Source organism: Carassius carassius, chromosome 4 (assembly GCF_963082965.1).
Source record: "Carassius carassius chromosome 4, fCarCar2.1, whole genome shotgun sequence".
NCBI classification, from domain to species: Eukaryota; Metazoa; Chordata; class Actinopteri; order Cypriniformes; family Cyprinidae; genus Carassius; species Carassius carassius.
This window is the reverse complement of record NC_081758.1, coordinates 12,641,603-12,660,724: the sequence shown is the minus strand read 5'-3', so window position 1 is coordinate 12,660,724 and position 19,122 is coordinate 12,641,603. Positions and strand designations below refer to the sequence as shown.

General features: G+C 40.4%; 1 protein-coding gene across 1 annotated transcript in view; it reads right to left on the bottom strand.

The window, feature by feature from the left end:
• The window catches only part of LOC132136496 (transmembrane protein 132E), a 378,370-nt gene that overhangs the window by 145,222 nt on the left and 214,026 nt on the right, over positions 1-19,122 (bottom strand). The gene's annotated exons all lie outside the window — the stretch shown is intronic.

The window sequence follows — 19,122 nt, the reverse complement described above, 5'->3', positions numbered from 1 at the left end:
TGCATTTGTTAAAGCCTTGGCTTGGTGAGTTTGCAGGATAGCCATGGCATGCAGAGCAGAGGCAGCTTGGCCCGCTGCACTGTAAGCCTTGGCAGCGAGAGCGGCCGACAGCTTACAGGCCTTGGGTGAGAGGCTCGGACTATTCCTCCCAGTGGCGGCGTTTTGCGGACACAAGTGCACCGCAATCGCACTCTCCTGCTGGGGAATGTCAACGCACCCCTAGCTGCCCCGCCATCAAGGGTAGTGAGGACGGAGGAACGAAATGAGCTGCTTCCGGCCGTAAAAAGGGGACATCCACGACTACATCACTTCCCCATGCACATCCGGGAAGAAAGGAACCAGAGCAAAACGCGGTTGGGAGACGCGCTCTACAGCGAGAACCAATCAAACAGCCGTGAGCACTCAGGGCTGGGCGGCCACCTCCATCCTGATGCTCACAGCTGCCCGGGCAAGCACGGCTGTCAACTCTGGGTCCAATTCGGCAGTGGCGACAACACCCGAGGGGGGCAGCCCCGCCGAATCTTCATCCACAGAGGTCAACAGCCCATCCCCGATGCTGCAATCGACATCTGATCCCCGGCGGCAAACTGAATGACCCGTTGGGACTGCCATAAGACAGCCCAGCAAAATCACCCAGCAGCCGCACAGGACAAACACTGCGGAAGGGGTAAGAGGTCCGTGGGGCGTGGCCCGGCGGAGAAGCTCTCACTGTCACCTTCAAATCTCCCAAAGCACTAGCCGGCGGTCCTCTGCTCGTGACAGAGAAACCGGAACGGGTATTGACAGAGGGGTCTGCTCCTTTCCCTTTAAGAAAGGAGAGACACGATCGCAGCGTTGCCATGTTCACACACGCAGTGCGTTCATGAACCATCCACGAACGCGCCTTCAGCGTGCTGAATGCCCAGACACGGAAGACAACGAACGTGGCCGTTCGACATAACTCGTAGTGACCGACAGATAGGGAACTGATGTTTCTTTCAGCCTGTAGATCTGCTGAATATCAAATTGTATGACAGCTTCATGTTTATTTCTCTTCTCTTTACTGCATTATTAAGTTTTATAATAAGAATAAGTTTAAATATATATATTAAACCAACATTAATGAAAAGAGTATGTTTTAGTACCCGACACTTGCTGACAGACAGACAGAATCAGTTCAGAATCAATCACCAAAAGAATCAGTTCGGTTCAGACGCGCTCTGTGTCAGTCTGCTTAACGCTGAATCACACATGCGCAGTATCATCAGCTCCTCAGTTCTCGAATCGGCCGCGTCCGACAGAAACTGTTCTCGGTTCAGTGTACTGGTGATCCGAAAACCGATGCAACCGGTTCTTGACTTGAGAACGAGAAATGCTCCGGCAGTGGGCATGTACGTTCATTATCTGGCTCTGCTGCACAAATTTCCCACAGCCTTTATTTAAGACTGGCCTTTATTTGTCCGTGTTGACCATTCCCCCGGCCACTATAAGAGGCCCAGCGTTAATTTGACTACCGGTTTTTATTTGAGGGATTACGGTATTTTATCTAAAGTGTCCTACATTGCATTCCAGGTTATACATTTAATCATTGAACCTCTGACCTTGCCATTGCTAACATGATGATTTTCTCTTTGAGCTGCATGAACCCTGTTTATGATATCTGTCGATTCACTGTTTCCATTCGATAGCTTAATTATGTTCTAAAGCCCAGCAGGTGTAATAAACCTTTCCTGAGCATTTCAGACACTAGAGAAACAAGGAGCCAAAATGACAAAAAAAAGAAAGAAATTAAAAGATATATGCACATAAAAAGGAGTCTACGTGCAAAAGTAAGTGAAATATTAAGAAATAAGGAACAAAACTAAAATCCTGCAATCTCTACAACCTTCCATTAAAAAGTGGCTCTCAAAAGTGCGGTTGTTCAGTGAACCCCCTACCAGGTTGAAGAGGAGAACCCAGTCAGCATTTCAATGATCAAATTCACTGCGGTCACCTGTGGGACAGGAGAGATTTTGCAGTCCTGCTACCCATGTTCAAGCCAAAACTAAGGCCTGTGTACCTCAGAAGGTAACTCATGAACACAATGAATGCAGCCTGAGCGATCATTTTCTGGTAGGGTGGAGAGAGGGAGTATTTTTTCTTGCTCCACGTGAGATTCACATATAAGCAGGACATCAGTAAAGCAAACACGAGTCAACCTTGGCTGAAAAGACTCCCTGCTTCATTCTTCTGCCCTCAGCGAAAGGGCCATTGCTAAAGCTGTGAGATGCAGCACACCCTTTGGCTTCAAATTTTTTTTTCTTTTTTCATTTCTCTTTCAAACTTTCTGACCCATAAACTTCCTTTCTCCCACTTTCTGCAGTTGTATCTGTGTGAGATTGATACCACCGGCAGGGTCTGGTCTGAACTTGGGTGAGATATGGCGAGACTTCCACAGACACAATATAAAGGTTCCTCCTGTACCGTTACAACCTGGCAGCCCTACTGAAAATCAACAAGATATTATCTGTCCTCCAAGATTTGTATGAATCTTAATATATTTTGCTCCAGAAAATAAGCTATATTCTTCAGGAGATTCATTTCCTAGCAGAAACAGGGAGTTCAATTTATTTATTGGTGCAGATGGTATTATTTACTTTACTTTGAGGGCTGCCTTCCATAGGTTATTAAATGTTTCAATGTAGCTTCTTGCAGTGTTAGGGAGCAACTAACTGAAAGTATTGAAGCCATTAAAAACAGCATCAAAATACAGTATAGCTTTTCCAGGAATAGGCAACTTTTTCTAAAAAGTAACAGTGTAGTTGCCGCTCTGAATGTCGCATTGTTTGCACAAACAGCTTTACTGCATTACAACATCTGATTTAGTGGCTCTAAATTTATATTAGGCATCTATATGCATTTATGTCAAACAAACAAATGGAAAAATCATATTCAATCTTAGGTTCAATGTACTTATATAGTGTTGTAGTGAATTGGTTCATCCTAAATGATCCTCTCAAATCTATCATCGCAAAGTCTGATTCGTTCTAGTGAACCAGTCCATCCTAAATGATCCTCTCACATTTAGCATTGGAAAGGCTGAATCATTCTAGAGAATCGGTCTGTCTTCAATTACCTTCTCACATCTAAAAACACAAAAGCCTTGTCTAAATACCCACACTTGCGGTCTTTGCATTTGACTACTTCTATGATGTATTTCCGGTATTTGACCCAAGTGTTCAAGTGAGGATGAAGACCACAAGTGTGTGTCAAACTTTTCATTACCTGTTGGGACACACTTATAGTACTTCAAAAATGCAAGTGTTCAAATAGATTTATTTTAATTTTAAATACTTTGGATTTTAAAATCAACTTCTAAATGTCTGTCCAGTAGTTCTTATTACATGACAATTTTCATTTGTGTTGCTTCAAATTAAGTGATAAAAAGCAGTTCCAAATGTTGTACAAAATAAATATACTAACCTTTGCAGCAATGAAACATGAAGCACTTTGTTTTACTACCAAATGATATGTACTTATTATTGTATCTTATTATTATTATTCATATTTAACTTGCATTGTAAAGTTTTCGGTGACCTCTCGCGTGATCTTGGCAAAAAGTCTCACGATTTATTTCCAGAACATGATGCATTATGGGATACACTAAACCTTGAATACCACTCCAGAGCAGTATTCGCGATAGTGTGCATTAAGGGCACTTCACTTTGCCGTTTTTAAGATTCTAACATTCTTGCACACTTACTTCCTGTCACGTGCACACACTCTCAAGTGGCCAAGACCACAAGTGTGGGTATTTGGACAAGGCAAGAGTCTGGTTCATTCCAGTGAATCTGTATGTTTTAAATGATCCTCACATCTAGCATCAGAAAGTCTGATTCACTCCAGTGTATATGAATAATTAAATGTTAATGTTTTAAGGTTTATGAATCTATTATTTGGATTAAATATTTGTATTTACTCTGAATTTATTTAATGTTGTCATGTAATTTGAGATTCAATCAAAATATTCTTTGTTTTAGAAAAATGCTGCTTAAATGATAAATTATATACTTTCAAACTATGTTCCATACACTGCACTGGTTGCATTAAGGGTCTTTGATTCATATACTCCTAGAAACAATGCTCAAAGAAGGTTGTTTGAAAGGAAAACTAAAGACAAAACTGCAACGCAGGAGAGCTCTTTCCTTTCTGTCAGAGCTGTGATCATGCATGCCTTTTTGATGTCTCTGTTAATTGGCAGCCTATTAGAAAGTGCTAATAGTGCAGCAGGAAGCCACAGCTTGAGACATAAATGTGATCGGGCCAATTATTAGTCACGCTTCAATCAACCTGTGCCTGCCACCTGCTGCCACCTATAGCAAATCAATCAGGGCTCCATAATCTTATTACCCATAGCTGTCACACCATCTTACAAATCACCTAAAGTCTGCAGGCTACGGACACATGCAAATACACAATCATGGTTTAATACACAAATTAAGCTTGTGGAGAGTAAGATAGCTTGACACCTCATGGCACCTCATAAACAAAGCTCAGCATGATTATGATCACAGTACTTCAAAGACTGTACTGCTTGGAGGGAAATACGGGAAGCATGCTGTTTATCATAGGAAATAAGGATTTACATGTGTCTAAATAAAATAAAATATTACCTGATAACCTATAGCTAAAGTTAATATTTAATTATAATGGAAGTAAACAGCATAAGTTAATACATAAAAGATTTATATGCAGTCTTTCTGAAGAATGTTTGTTAGTAAAATGTCTGCATGGATGGTGACATGGGGTCTTTAAACTATTATTGATAGTAGAACTTTCATGAAGTGCTTTCCTGACAGACACAAGATGGCAAAGCAGGAGACACTGATTGAGGAAACTTTCTACATTAACTTTCCAGAGACAACATACAGTACACTGCAAAGAAAGCATTGGTTAAAGTGCTTCTGAAGGTTGAGACTGAAGAGTGCTTGACAAGACTAAATGAGAAGAAAAAAAAAAGTAGTCATAAAGTAAGCATAAAATAAATTTGTTTGATGCAGAGTAATCACACCTAGGTGTAAATAGTTGCTCTGATATTTTATATATATATATATATATATATACGTATATAATATCAGAGCAACTATTTAACTATATATATAAATAGTAATATTGTATAATATTATAACAATTAAAAAAAACAAAACTAAAGTAATTCAAATAATTCAGAGATCCATTTGAATATGCTAATATGTTTGGTGCTCAAGAATATTTTAATGATAACTGTGAAACTATTGTTAAAGGAAATTTCAAATGAACAGCATTTTGAAAATGTTAAATCTTTGGTACAATTCAACATTTCTTAACTGTCACTTTTGGTCAGTGGAATAAATCCCCAATCGATAAGAGCATACATTTATTTTTATTTAAAAAAAAAAAAAAATCAGTAGAGTGTGTGTGTGCATATATAGCTGGGTCTAGCATGTTAGAGCAAAGTGTCAGTGTTGATCACAACATAACCAAGTAGTCATGCATACTTTATTTTATAAACTGACAGGAGGCATCCTTGGAAGAGAAGAGTGGAGAATTCATTTTCCACACACATACTCACAATTTCATAGGGAGCACCACTGAATTCTATAAAATTTAAGCAACCACACAGGAGAAAGAATCAGATAGAGGGCCTCTTTAATCAAGTTCTTTTGAGGGCCACTGAAGTTCTGCTGGCCCTTTTACGGCACATTAGAGTCTAAACTGCAGCTGTCTAACCCCCCTCCCTCACTCCAAGCATATGAGGGTAATGAAATTAGACAGCATGCTTCATGGTTCAGCATTGTCCTGTGCCTGCCTGGGCTCTTCCCTCGCCGCTCTCCAGAGAGGAGTTACCAGGATATTGCTAATCTCTCACAAAAGACGGATTAAGTGAGGAGACAATCGAGAGCAGAATGTCAGGCCACAGCACCTGCTGGCCAACATGACAATCACAACATTAGCCTATCACCCCCTGATTTCAAATCAGCAGACTGGGGCACAAAATGCACGTAAAAACACAAGAGCAGAGTGATGTGAGGCAGACTGACTAGCTGTATCGATTTGTGTGTTGTTTTGTTACGGTCAGTCAGATTTGAGGCTGAATCTTTAACTATTTACAATCAATAGTATTTTGCCTCATATTTCTGAAAGTATGTTTTCCCAGTACCAAATTACATACTTTTTTATTTTCTTAAAAAATAAATAAAAAATAAGAGTTTATTGAGTGTTGCAGAGTGTTTTATGCTGAACATTAATGGTGGACAAAAGGAATTGGTGGACAAAAGGAATTATCTTTAAGGCTCACATGCATTTTATGCTCCTTTTCAAAGAGACATCAGAATGTATCTATTTTTATCTCTTGAACAAAAAATCCAGATTCCAGCTCAAAGAGCCACAGCCTAGTTTTGTGATGCTGTGGCCCTTAGCCTTCACAAAGAATCTGGACCTCCTTAAAAGAAGGCTTTACATTATGATTGTCACCCAGGGTTTCCATTACACATTGATCAACTTTTTAACAGACCTAAAAAGACAAGAACCAAAACCTCTTTTATGATGACAAAGCTTTCTTATCTCTTTTCCTCAGGACACTAACAAGCTAACAGGCAGCAGCTGGTGGCTAATTTTTTTTGGAAAAGTGCTGGAGTGGATTTTCTTTTAGCTCAGAGAATATATCCAGTATGAAACTGGGCAACAATAAACCATAGAGAGCTCATGTTCTTAATCTGCTGCTTGTTAACGGTGTTGCACTTCTAAGGTATACAATGATGCGGTATACATCAGGGTTACATACTCGGTCCTCATTATCTTCGTAGGCGGGAGGAACTGATGACTGGTTGAGGGATAATTACACATGGAATTAAATGAAATGCAGGGTATGTCTTTTTTATATATACAGTATAGGTAACATACAAAAACAAAACAAAACAAATAATAACAGGGGCAGACTGGGACAAAAATTCAGCCCTGGCCATACCAGCCTACACTACCACACTCACACAACCCCACCCTTGGACATGCACATTAGCAGTACCGTATATGTAACAGATATTTAAACATTTAATGTATGTGTCTGGCAAACAATGCTTACTATATTTTAAAGAGCACACATTTATAACAAATTTACACATACAGTAAAAACAAAAGAAAAAGAATCTGAGGATGTTGTAGAGTCTGTTTGCTGTTTATGCCATTCTCTACAGTACCTTGTTCTTTGTTGTCACTGGTCTGTCTGTTGGGTTTTTCCTACCTCTACCACACTCCTCCCTGTCTCCGCTAGGCTTACCATAGCATCCTTCCTCACAGCGCTGGTATTGGAAGACCAGGGGTCTCTGGCTGTACCGATTCCAGCAACATCCGAGTTAATGAACACAGTATCAGATGTAAATATTTCAGAAAAATATTTTCTCACTTCTTCTTAACATTGGAATACACATGAATAGAAACAAGTAATAATAGCACAAAAGGGAACATTATAAATAATAGCAGCAGTAAATATTTTTTTATAGAACATAAGTAAACCAGTAGTTTATAATACCTCATCTAACTATTGCATATGATTGCCAGTAATAGAAGCCTATGTTCCACCCTAACAAAGGATTAATTGCATACTGTAAACGTAATGTGTGCATTCAAAGTTTTATTTTAATATATGACTACCTACATATGCAAAGTAAAGTTCACTACAAATGCCTAAAATACTATGACTATTGCTATAGGATTTTTATGTGTAAGACTATATAGCAAGAAGCCTACATCAGTGTTTACCCTAAATCCCACTTTATCTGCTTATATTTCATTCAAGCAATTCAGTTACAGGCTCGTTAACACTTGTAACCAATTATCACGAATCAATGACATTTTTAAATATACTGGGGTACTACAATGAGCTTAAGTGTTTAATACAATGTAGGCTACTATCAAAAAAAAGAAGAAAAAAAAAACCTTGGACCTGCAGTGTCAAAATGTGTTAGCTGTGCAAGCTGTATTTTCTTCTTACCTCTGCGGCACTAACTGTCCTCGAGTTAGGTTAATTTTATGCATTTAACAGTGTCTGATTTAAGCCCCCACCCTCCCTTTTTTGGTTCATCAAAGTTTTTCTGCACCTCCTTTTCTTTTTTACGTACCATTATCTAACTTCTATTGAAAATTAGATTGTGTTGCACACTCTCTGATGGCGTGCTTGATTTTGACTGAACAGATGGGTCGGCCTATCTCAGGACCAGGCGGCTGGCCGTTGCCGACTGGGCCAAATGCTTAACATTTATTAATATTAATATTATTCTTATAACCATAAGAGAAATCGTGCAAGCAATAAAACCCTGTCCTATGTGCTGCTGGCCTGTAAAAACAATTTGATTTATATATATTGAAAATAAATCTGACCGGCCCACATCTGACCGGCCCACAACAAAATGGTGCGACCACTCTGGCATTTGCCAGAATTGCCAGATAGCCAATCCACCAATGAATAATAATAATTACAATATTAGTAGAATACATTTTCTAAATGAATTTTCTTTTTCTTGAAAAAAGTGTTAACTGCATATCTCATCTCATGTTTAATTCAGCAGCCTTGGCAGAATCCTGGGAAGTCTCCATTCAATGGTCCCTCAAGCGCATCCAATTTCAGCGGAGCAGACTACTGCAGCACTGAGGGGACCTGGGGAGATGTTTGGTTGGCCAGCGATTTTAGAAATCCAGTAAGCTCAGGAGCACAGGGATCAGATCTCAGTGAATTTATAATAGGGGTTTGTGGGGGATTTAAATGGGGTTATTGAGTTACTGAAAAACATAGAGCAGGTCATAACTGCTGAATGACAACAACTTTAAAATGAGGGGTCAGGAGAAAGGTGATCTTCTATGCTGATCTGACATGAGTTTGATATTCACTTTTTTTGAGGGTTCAGTGTAAAGTTAGTTTGGATATGCTTTAGTTCTTCCATGTAGGATGGTTGGCTTTTGGCAGGTTTTGTGCCATTGTTGAGTGTGGCCTAGGTTTTGTGGTGTGATGGTGTTGGACCACCATCTGCAACTTTTCATCCTTTTGAGCATGTTGAATTGACATCAGTGGGAGACAGCTCTCTGACTGGCTGTTCAATGATACCAGTGCCATGAAGAAAAATGGAAGTAAGGAAAGCAAGCAAACAATGAGGTTCAGAGGGCATACACATTAGACTCTCCTCAATTATCACCTTCCTCTTATCTGAGCATTCCAATATACAAACATTTACATGACAACAGACTGTTTGTTATAAAGAAAGTAAAGCACTGCTTTATTTAGTCTCCAAGCTGAAAAATTATGCCAAAACAGGCAGTTTACAGAGGTAGGAAAGCAACAAGGCCCTTCCAAATCCAATGATTGTATCATATCCTTCCTACTGAGATACCCTCATCTGTATGATTTTTGAAGAGAGCAGACATGTATCCTTTGATGCCTATAATATCCTACGCTCCAGTGCATTTGATTCCATGACAGCCAGGATACAAAATAAAATTCTGACTGAAAGTTGAGGTTGGTTGTCAGTTTGTGTATACAGTGCATCCGGAAATTATTCGCAATGCTCTACTTTTTCCATATTTTGTTATGTTACAGGCTTTTCCCAAAATTTATTAAATTCATTATTTTCCTCAAAATTCTAAATAAAATACCCCATAATGACAACGTGAAAGGAATTTGTTTGAAATCTTTGCAAATTTAATACAATAAATAAGTGAATAAAATAAAATAAAAAATAAAAACATAAGTATTCACAGCCTTTGCTCAATATTTTGTTGAAGAAATAATTACAGCCTCAAGTCTTTAATTATGATGCTACAAACTTTTCACCCAAAAGTTTCACCCATTCTTCTTAGCAGGACCTCTCAAGCTTCATCAGGTTGGATGGGTAGCATCGTTGCACAGTCATTTTCAGATCTCTTCAGAGATGTTCAATTGGGTTCAATCTGGGCTCTGCTGGGCCACTCAAGGACATTTACAGAGTTGTCCCATAGCTACTCCTTTGTTATCTTGGCTGTGTGCTTAGGGTCATTGTCCTGTTGAAAGATAAACCTTTGCCCCAGTCTGAGGTCCCGAGTGCTCTGGAGCAGGTTTTCATCGAAGATGTCTCTGTACATCGCTGCATTCATCTTTCCCTTGACCCTGACTAGTCTCCCAGTTCCTGCCATTGAAAATCATCCCCACAGCATGATGCTGCCACCTCCATGCTTCACTGTAGGGATGGTATTGGCCAGGTGATGAGTGGTGCCTGGTTTCATGATGCTTGCCATTCAGGACAAAGAGTTCAATCTATGTTTCATCAGACCAGACAATTTTGTTTCTTATGGTCTGACAGTCCTTCATGTGCCTTTTGGCACACTCCAGACAGGCTGTCATCTGCCTTTTACTTAGGAGTGGCTTCCGTCTGGCCACTCTACCATACAGGCCTGATTGGTGGAGTCCTGCAGAGACGGTTGTTCTTCTGGAATGTTCTCCTCTCTCCACAGAGAAACGCTAGAACTCTGTCAGAGTGACCATCGGATCTTCCATCCGTACAATAATCCAAACACAAACCAAAAATGGATCACTGGGGACAAAAACAAGCTTCTTCTATGGCCATTCCAGTCCTCTGACCTGAATTCTATAGAAAGTGGGGTGAACTGAAGAGGAGAAGCTGGGAATCTGAAGGATCTGGAGAGATTCTGCATGAAGGAATGGTCTCAGATCTCTTGTCAGGTGTTCTCTAACCTCATCAGGCATTATAGGAGAAAACTCAGAGCTGTTAATCTGGCAAATGAAGGTTTCAAAAAGCATTGAATAAAACGGTTCTGTTAATTGTGGCCAATGTGTATTAGAGAAAAAAATTTATTTCATAATGATATTTCTCCCCATTTTAAATTCTTATTATACAATGAAAAGTTGAAGTCTTATTATACAGTGAAATTTTTAAATAAAAGAGCAGAAGGATTAACAATGCAGATACATTTTCATAGCCTTCTTTGATCATATTTGCCAAGGGCGCCATATTTTTGGCCATGAATATAAGTGTGCACTCTGCCATAGGATGCTCAGGTTACTTCAACTGAAGCGACGACCGAGTCGTGCAGCTACATAGCACGGCCAGAAATGCTTGATATTTCACTCGTACTGCTTCTGCTTATGATGCTTCGGGGAACCAGTACAATCCCACCGTGCTATACTAGAGGAACGACCCATAGTTGAACTTGAACCCAATGGGAACCAAGAGCTTACAGAGAATGCAAATGCCTGAATTAGCACTGTTTTTGCCAGAGTAAATCCATCTAACAGAAATGACCCAAGCCCATAAGGCAGGGACATCCAAATTATAAACACTGGTAAATGTGGATGGCGAGGCCAAGCCCAGGAGGAGGCAATGCCTCTTGTTGAGAGGGCTCTTACTCCCATGGGGCATTGAAGGCCCAAAGAAGAGTATGTTAGCTTGATAGCATCAACTATCCATTTGGAAAGTCTCTGCTTCATGACTGGTGACCCTCTGGTGCGGTCACGAAGCATACAAAAAGCTGATCCAACCAATAGGGAGGAACGCTCTATGTATATTCTCAAATTCCTGATGGGGCATAGTAGATTTAGCTCTTCGTCCTGCTCCGAAGGAGGAAGTGCAAAAGAGCTACCACCTGTGCACTTTAAGTACATGCCTCAGCTTCAGGACGAACTTGGAGTCACTGGGGCCGAATTCGAGGCAGGTAGGGCTGACCGAGAGTGTCTGCAAATCACCCATACGCTTCACAGATGCTAACACCAGTAGCAGAGTGGTCTTTACCATCAGGAGATGAAGGCCTATAGACTGTAGCAGCTTGAAAGGAGGGCTCTTCAGAGCCATCAACACCATAGGCTGGTCCCATGTAGGGATGGTGACAGGACGGGGCGGATGAGCCTCCTAGACCTCTTCAAAAAGCAAACAACTAGTTTGTTCCTGCCCACCGACTGGCTAGCTATAGGTGGTGTGAGGCTGCTATGGCTGCTACATAGACCTTGAGCGTGGAAGGGGAATGACCCTTATCCAACAGCTCTTGCAGGAAGGACAATATCATAGCTGTGTCACAAGAAATCAGGTCTGCTTTGCGAGCCATACACCAGGCGGAGAACACAGACAATTTAAGGGCATACAGCCATTTTGTAGAAGGTGCTGTAGCCTGAGATATTGTGTTTAGCACACTCTCTGGGAGGTCTGCAGGCTTCCATCGAGAGGCCAGAGGCACAGAGCCCACAGCTCAGGCCAAGGGTGCCATATTCTTTTGTTCACCTGAGAGAGGAGATCTTGTCTCAGGGGGATGGGACATGGGGCTGCTAGAAGTAGCTGAGACAGCTCTTCAACCCAGTGCTGGGTCCTCCAGACCAGGGCCACCAACAGAACCTTGTGTTTCTGCTTGTTGTTTCTCCTGATTACCTGTGGAATCAGGGAGATTGGGTGAAAAGCATAAAAGAGGAGGTTGGGCCACTTATGGGCCAACACATCATTGTCTTTCGAAAAGTAAATTAGGCAGTGAGAGTTGTCTTCTGGGATGAAGAGGTCGACCTCTACCCTGCCAAAGAGCTCACGGGGAGGGCCACACTCGGCGCAGCATACTATGATCGTCCAAGAGGGATTGAGCCACTCGATGTAATGAGGAGCACTAATCCTCACGTGTTAACACATGCTGGTTCATCAATGTGTCTTGCGAGTCCACCGTTCTTTTCTCCGAGGTGACTGGAAGAAGAGAAACGTGAGAGTGGCTTTTAGTGAGAGCAGCGTGCCTGTGTGAGCACAGATTCAGCAACGCACACATATAGCTTTCTACTCTGGTCCATTCCATCTCAGTGAGTGCGCAGTCTCGGTGAGGGCATTACCCAGACAGGCGACATGCTCACTGCTCTTCTACATCACGTGGGATTCCCTGCACGAGCCACACTCGCAGGATGATATTTGCATCAACTTCACTAGAAATTTGCTCTTTTGATAAATTTGCTCTTTTATTACTCACCAGATTACAGCTGGGGACGACCTGAGAGCTGCATGAGTGCTGAAAGCGGCTTGGGCTGGAAGCACGGAGCGAGAATAGCAGAGCAGTGCATATAGCGAGGCGTGTCAACAGAGAGTGGCTTCAAGTCTCGTAGATCAACAAAGAAAAGATCTATGACGCTGAGTGTGTGAGTGATTGCAGTATGAGCGATTATATAGCCAGATTTCCCACCCAATTTGGCGGGCTCTGGCGGGCTGTGATGCCATAGGCTCACCACTGGTTTGTTTTTAATACACTGCATGAACCAATGGCTGTGCAGTTACACTGAGTGATTAAAAAAGGCTTCAGTATTCAGAGATAGAGGGGTTTACAAAAAGCGTCTAAAGCAGACACAGTAGGAGTGAAGTATTGATAGGGAAAAGGATGCTCTCAATTTTGAGTGAATACTTACGTGCATGTGATTTTTTTTCTCTTCGTTTTTTATTTTCAGATTAGATTAGATTCAACTTCATTGTCATTGCACATGTAAGGTACATGGCAACAAAACGCATTTTAATAGATTTCCAAAGATTTCAAACAAACTTCTTCAAAGTTGTCATTATGGGGTATTGTTTGTAGAATTTTGAGGACAATAATTAATTTAAACCATTTTGAAATAAGGCTGTAAAATATCAAAATGTGGAAAAACTGAAGTGCTGTGAACACTTTCAGGATACACTGTAAATGTGTTTTATGAACAAATTTTCCAACTTGATTTCATTTCTAGCAGAACATTACAGTTAGGGCTGTAGCTATCGAATATTTTAGTAATCGAGTATTTTACCAAAAATTCCATCGATTAATCGAGTAATCAGATAAAATGTGTTTTTGCTTAATTAAAGTGCAATATTAATTATGCAAGAGAAAATAAGACTCCTGGGTCTCTTAAAATGAACAACTAAGTTTCCTTTTTTAGAATTTTTTTTATTTTTTATTTTTTAAATGCATAGAATGCAATGCATACATCAAAAATAAACATTTAATTAGTACCCATTGTTTCTCTGTCTGTACTTGACAATAAAGTTGACAGATGAATTAAGTGCATTTAAGTGCCATTCAATTGGGGTTTTAAATAAAGCATTTTCTGAGATGCACATTAAACACATAAAACATTAATTTAATTTATCTTTTAATTATTGAAAATTAAGCAAACTTAACTTTTTGGCAAACAAAGGGGATTTACTATTAAAAATAAAACATGGAAGAAATGTTGTGTGATTAAACCTTAAAAAAATTTTTTGATTTTTTTTTTTAGTAGTAGGCTGAGGCTATGTGCATTTTGCTGAACAATAGTAATACATCTCTGGCAAATACTTGACTTTAATCTAAACCGGACTTTTATTTTGACGGGTTGACGTACCTTTACAGTTCTGTGTATGTGATGTGACGCTAGTTTTACTCAAATCAAACGGTCAAATGCTCGTGAATTGACTGTCAGAACAGTTCTGGAGATGTTCCTCATGTGTTCACGTCCTTATTTAGTGAGACAGCAGACGCTGAAATCACCGCGAGCGTCACGCGTGCTTCAGTGTGTGTAATAAAAAAGGAAGTCGTGCTTCTGCGCCATTCATTAACAGAGACACGCAGAACATGCAGGATTCATATTTAAATAGACTGTTCCGGCTTAATATTTCCAGACATTATTCCATATCATGATTTGGTGTAAGTGCAATGACCTATTTTTGATTAATTCATTCAAAATTTGGCAAATTCCGTGCCATTCCGCGTTAAACTGGAAATTCCGTTTTATGACTGGATTCCGTGAAATCATAGGGCCCTAGTTGTAGTATGCCAGCTCTATCTTGCAATGGACATACGCCACGACGTTCTCTTTACGTTTGCCCGCGCCCTCAAATCAAAACACTGCTGTCTCCTTGCAGTATGCAATTTCGGACGCAGGCACGTAGCGCTTGTGTCTCCTTTCGCTTTCTGGGTGATGTAAACGCGTTGTGTCACATTAATAAAAAGTAATTGCGAAAGAACCTGACATGAGATTTAAAATACATTAAAAGAGGCTTCGAGGCAGAGGAATTTGCCTCGATCATTTTTTGTAATCGAGTTACTCGAGGAATCGTTTCAGCCCTAATTGCAGTCATTTAATATTTGCTTAGCCAACCACCAAAGCTCTCTCTAACATGTTTTAGATCGTTATATTACCTCAAAAGCCAATCTGATAACAGTTTTGGGAGGTACCTTTGTGCGCAAATGGTGCCTGGGAAGTCGCTGCTTGATTGTGCAGTAGAGTCAGCTGCATAAGCTTTCAGATTCAGCCAATAGCTGCAGTCCTCTTTCGTTTTTTATTTTTGAATGTTGAATACAGACTACTGCCACCTGCTGGTATGAAGAGTTATTTTCTCTCATGTGGATGTAGAATGTATGTGCTAGTTGGCCACTGGCTGCAGTCTTTGGGGTGTGTTCATGGGCTACTTTCTGTCCCAGACACTAGAACCGCTTTTCCACTGGGGCTGTTGTCAGAGCTGGAACCGGTGCTCTGCCAAGACTGGCACTCTTTCAGAACCAGCTCACGTTTCCACTGGCAGGGAGCAGAACCCTGTAATCGGAATTGCTTGTTATCTCTTGCAGAAGAAGAGCGTTAATCTCTGAACTGAAATATTTAATTGCTGTTAATGTTCATTTACCTGAACTCTGATGGTTTTTGAATATAGGCTTGTTTGAGATGCATAGGCACTGCGCAAACTGATCGGTACAGCGATAACAATTCAAAAGCATAAAGAGTCGTCTACTCTCCAATTGCTTTCCCGGTACTTTGATTTCATATGCCTATCAGTCTGCGCAGTGCCAAAGCATCTCGTACAAGCCTAATGGCCCCTTTCAAACTGCAGTCTGTAGTGGAAGTTCGGCCTACTGACGTCATAGGTTCCCTTGCTCAAGACCAGCAAGGATTCGGGGCCAGTTCGGAACCAGGATTTGGGCACCGGCTCAAGATTTTTTTTTTGGAAATGTGCAGCCTGGTTTCCAATTGGGCTCCAGCTCTGGCACAAGCCCCATTGGAAAAGAAGTAAGTCAAAACCACAGTCTGCTTTTGTCTGAACTAGTTCTTTGATATTGGTTTGATGTTTCATGGTATTTAGAAGCACACAACCAGATGACCTCAAAGCTAACACACATGAACTAAAATTAACCATGATTTGCTGGTATGCGATTCTTCGGCTGAGAGGATATTGCTGTTTAATCTTCAGCAGAAAAGCTGGGACAGTGAAATATAGCTAGGATATGAGTGTATCGTTTTTAAAAGTCCTTGCCTAGTGTGCCTCAGGTGAAAAAAAAAAACACAAAGCACTGAATAGTGTTCACTACTGTTGATTGGAACAGAGAAGGTCAACTTCTCTGACAATAATTTAATGAACAATTACTTTCTGTACCTCATAAATTAATTACCCCAAACACAGGGTGACAAAAACATAAGCGGCCACCGAGGTGCCTCGGGCTCTTTGTTCTCATTCCCAGCATGTATGCAGCCAATAAAGCAAGATGCTGAGATGAACACTGACAAATCTAACAGACATTTATCCTGACACGGACTTCCATAACAATCTGCAGGTACTTTGCTTGAAAGGGGCCAAGAGTGAAGGGGCCTTTGCAATCTCAAAGGCCTTCACAAGGGGATAATTGGATTGCAAAGTCTGTGGCGTAATTAAATTAAAGCATAAAAACAAGATGTTGCCCCTCTCATGTGTGGGAATGAATGCTTAATATGGACATGTTGCAGTTAGCAAGTGATGATGCCACCATCATTTGTTTTCCATGTTCACTTAGAAACTCTGTGATGGAGTGAGACAAGAGTTGAAGAGGGACCGTGAAGGTGAAGTGGAAGGAGACTTTGCTCTGTCAGAGGAAAGAAGCCTTTTTTCATCCATCTCTCTTATCTTTTGTTGCAACTGCTTAAGTACTGCCAAGTGAAGTGTGATATAAGTATCATCTGCCTCTTCAATTGGAAATGCAATTTTTCTTCAACATGTCCCTTCTGGGTGAGGGACGTTCTCGATGAATACCGTGCATCCACGACCGTGTACCTGACTCGTTTTGCATGGCGTGAAGCTCTTGGGAAGTGGTAAACAACTGGCAATAGATAAACCTCATGCTGTCTTCTTATGCCCACCAGTTTTGTAACTGGGATATTGTTCTTTTCATGTATAACAGGGTCAAGTTAAATGCCTAGGGATTAAAATATACTAAACATATTGTGGTATATTGAAACAAGACAGTAAAGCATTTGCTTATCTCCGAAAGGCAGGCTCATATTCCGAGTTGATTCTTGTGGCTTGTTGTTGGTACAGAATATGACCAGCATGGGGACATTCGATACCTACAGCATTAAATGCTGTGTCACCCAATTAACGCTCCAACAAGCACAGTCAGAACAATATGAGAAGCACTACAGCAAGCCTACTGTCAATCACATCCTCTCTGATACGACCCAGTACAAAACCGCATTGACCAGGGAATGAAAAGGAATAATTATGTCATTATCTACCAACAGTCTTGTTGTTTTAAACCAGTTTTATGTTGATTTTTCTATAGAGTACAAAAGCATCTTAAACTTTTTCATACAACAGAAGTTACATAAGATTTCTGTCAAGCTCCAAAATGGACAGATAAAAGAGTCTATTACCACTGATTTGCTTTGTTGCAAAATTTAAGAACTTGCTCTCCATTTAATGTCCTGTCTGCAGCTCTCATCCATTTCTGGTCAAGTTTTTATATGATAATAATGTTTTTGTCCTCTTTGGAGCTCCACAGATAGGGTGGGTAAAGAGTAGGACAAATTCTTCTAAATTTCTAATTTTGTCTAAAATTAATCTGGAAATCTTTGTTCAGATTTTTTGACCTGGTGAAACTTATTTGCTGTAAAATACAGTAAGCAGTTTAAATTTTGAAGAAATGTATGTGATTTTTTTCTCCTTTTGCCTTCCCACAAAAGATGAAAAAGAAACCAATGGATTTGGCTCTGATCTTGGCTCCCATATACGTGACATAAAAGCGAGAGAAATGGGATTAAATAGCTGAGTCATACTGGTGGCTGTTCAACTAGCTGGATGGAAAGAAATTATTAGTGAAGGAGGGCAGGAAAGCAGAGGGATGAGTGAGCCTCTAATTGCAGCAGCCCAAGTGGATTGAGTTTCTGACTGGCTATCAATTCTGCTATAGAAATCAATGATGGACTAAAGCTCAGAGAGGCTAGGCCTGCCATAATAGAGCTTTTCCCAGTTACTGGAGTAACAGAGCTATGAGAGTCATGTAATACCACTCACTCAAGAGACCACAGAAGAAGAAAAATAATCTGATGAAAGATAGTTGAAAGTCTAACAAAGAGCGACAGAACTGAACTTGAAGGGGTGATTTCAACAAACAATTGTGCCACTTTCAGCATAAAACTCTGAAATCTTATTTACTAAACACCTGAGACTTGCAATGATGGAGAATGATGGTAAAGTACACCAGATCTTGGTAAACTGTTAAATGGTGATTCAAACATTACATGCAGGATAATCCAAAATGAGCTAGAATGCATCAAGTCCAGGTTCTTTAACTCTGCAAATGCTGGTCCTTGATTAGAATTTAATTAGAACAAAACTAAGTAGCAAATGTCACACAAGTCAGTCAGTCAATACAACCCTATTAACTCAGCATGCAGAGGATTACCATGCTGCACTTGTTCCGCCACCTACATCAGTCAGTTGAGTCCTCTTAAATCTGCTAGAGACCAATGTAGAGAAAAAGCACTGCAATCACTGTGGAAACACCCACAACTAGCATTTATTAACACTTCTCAGTCTTCCCATATTGTGATCTGTGTACTGCTGGAGAAATATGACACTTATCAATTGGTTAGCAGGTTCATTAAAACCACTGCCAGTGAAAGTCTACAATAAATCAACTGAAACGGAGATTGAAAACAAATACGATGTAGTTAATATTTGAAACTAAAGAAATGCACAGTAGTTATTTTGCAAATGCTTTAATTGAGTTTTTCATAAATTTTTAATGACCTTGTTGTCACAAACCCCATGCTTTACTAGTCGATCTACAGGAAGTTACACCCCAGTAAACACCCAAACCTTCCCCTTAGCCTACAGTGACCCCTTGAAACGTGATATTTGTGCAATTCACTGT